The 2,500-nt window shown below is 38.0% G+C and overlaps 1 protein-coding gene across 1 annotated transcript in view; it reads right to left on the reverse strand.

Moving 5' to 3' along the window:
• Positions 1-2,500, reverse strand: part of gabrr2a (gamma-aminobutyric acid type A receptor subunit rho2a) — a 78,511-nt gene that overhangs the window by 65,905 nt on the left and 10,106 nt on the right. The window lies entirely within an intron of this gene.

A 2,500-nucleotide genomic window follows, 5' to 3' on the forward strand; every position in this document is an offset into this window, starting at 1 on the left:
TCAAGCTGTTGTTATGCTCTGAGAGTTGTTGTGATTACCTTCCTCGGGGATTTTTATCACGGCTCACACTGTGATTGAACTCATCAGCCCATGCTCGACTCTACTTTAGAATTTTGAGAAGAAGCCGTTGTGTGGGTGGTTTGATTCCAACAAGTCCTCCAAAGTACTTTGATTGTAACTACCGTTAAGATTGATAACTTTCTATCAGCAGGACAACATTGCTTGTGAATTCCTTGCATAACCTAGATTACTAATAACCATTTCTGATCTCACCACGATGGTTTGGTTAGATTCAGCCATAAAAAGGCCAAACAGAGTTAAGGAAGCATAGATGATTGGATGGTTGACATAACCACCACTAGGCAAAGGTTTCAACAGAAAATGTATTTTAAAGGACACATAGCTTAAGGTAACTGCCGTTACATTTTATATTAATATAATGAAGAAAAATCTTCAATGAACATAAATGGAAAGTCGCAAAAATGTTGATACTGAACCTATTAGTAAAATGTTCACTGACTGCTTTGTCAAAATATCTGATTTAAATGTTCGTTGTGACAGCATTTGTAAAAATAATCTATTATTATTTTGTGACAGCACTTAGTCAAGGTAAGGTGGTCTTAGTTTAATACCATAGACTGAATATAATATAGTATAGAATATAGTTTGTGGACTACGGTTTAAAGCCTCAAATTCAAAATCTTGGCCATCTTTTTTTGGGCTGTCGAACGAACGCTGAATAAATCAATTGCAGGTGACCAAGATGTATCAATTACCTTTCATGAAGTGAAAACACACTGTGAAAGTTCGTAGACGAAAACAGACAACTATCAGACGGACAACGCCGTGGTAGTGACCTGTCAATCACAAGGTAGCCCCGCCCTAAAGCATACCCTGCTTTATGGTCTGTTTGACTCTAAATGGACCATCATTCACTAAATGAACATCATGCTGTATTGAAGAAGACTTGAAACTAGAGATTGAGACCATAAACTCATGTTTACAATGTTTACCGAGGTAATAAATCAAGAGAGAAGTAGTCATTTTCTCATAGACTTCTATACAATCAGAGAAGTCGCCCCCTGGTGGACATTAGAGAAAATGCAGGTTTAAGGCACTTCTGCATTGGCTTCACTTTCCAGAACCAAAGGGTTGCTGTCTGTTCAATACAGACAAAGCTTACAGTGGCTTGATGCACAATACACAACATATTTATTAACATGCAACCAAATCCGTAACCTTTACCAAAGTGCTTTTGTTGCTTAAACGTATCTACAAGCTGGACCTCAGAACCCTCGTCCACCTTCCTGCTAAAAGCCTTCCCTGTTTTTGGCATTTTTTGAAACAGCGATACTGATCACGGGGAGCAATCTCTTTGATTCCCAGATCCTGCTAATACTGCAACAATTTCCCCCAAACTAAGCATCAAAACAACTTGCCTTCAAAAAGACATACATTTTGTGATCTGCTGCCTCAATCAGAAGGACTACATTGTTTGTCAGTGGCTCCCATATGGAGCCAAATCCTGGACAATAGTTTTAAACATTTGAAAAAACAATTGAACCTAAAAGTTCAAGTTTTGGTCTTGAACATTGAAAAATACAACAATGTATTCAAACTAAAAATAAGTGAATGAAAAGTTTTTGGGGGTTGAATATAATTTTGATTCAGTGCTGGAATTGTTATGAATAAAATATTTGTTTTCATTTTTCACTTTCATATATATTTTGATATTTGAGGTCTTATATTTTTCAGATTCAGATCTTATTTTTTCGGTTTCAAATCTTTTTATCAGTTTCAAATCTTTTTTTCACATTCAGATCATATTGTTTCAGTTTCAGACTGTTGGCCTTGATCTGGCGTGGGGGGCGTGGCATCAACTGAGAGGGGTGTGTAATCATGAGTGACAGCATAACAAAGAAGGCTGAGGACCTTCCTCAACCACGTTGCCTTCAGGCAACATAGGCACCACGAGAATTATGATTTAACACTTTCTATAGACCATATTCACGTGATTAAAAGTAAAAAGATTGACGCCAGTGATTGACGCTTGTTCTGTTTAACAAGCTGTTTTAGACCCTACTTGGCACGAATTGTAGTGTAAAAGCAATAAACTATGCCAGATTGTGCCGTTCAACAAACACGCTTTAATATCTGATGTTTTGCACTTCACGGGGGCGCGGCGGCCGGTGGACACCTCGTCTCTGTGCTGACTGCGTTACACATGCATAAGTCCAAGGTCCGTGTACGTTTTAGTCATCTGTTTTACCGTTAATTCGGAAAAACCAAAATACGGAAATACCATGGTATTCTCGTTTTTCGTTTCAAACCAAGAACGGGAAAACGGAAATGGGCGGTCGTATTTCCGTTTTTGGTTCTGAATTCAAAAACTGAAAAACCAAGAACCAAAGTCAAATAAGGTCCGTGTACGTTTTAGTCATCTGTTTTACCGTTTAGACGAAAATACGGAAACACCATGGTATTCTCGTTTTTCGTTTCA

The sequence above is a fragment of the Anarhichas minor genome, unplaced genomic scaffold (assembly GCF_050575085.1).
Source record: "Anarhichas minor isolate MPS153535 unplaced genomic scaffold, ASM5057508v1 ptg000037l, whole genome shotgun sequence".
Taxonomy (NCBI): domain Eukaryota; kingdom Metazoa; phylum Chordata; class Actinopteri; order Perciformes; family Anarhichadidae; genus Anarhichas; species Anarhichas minor.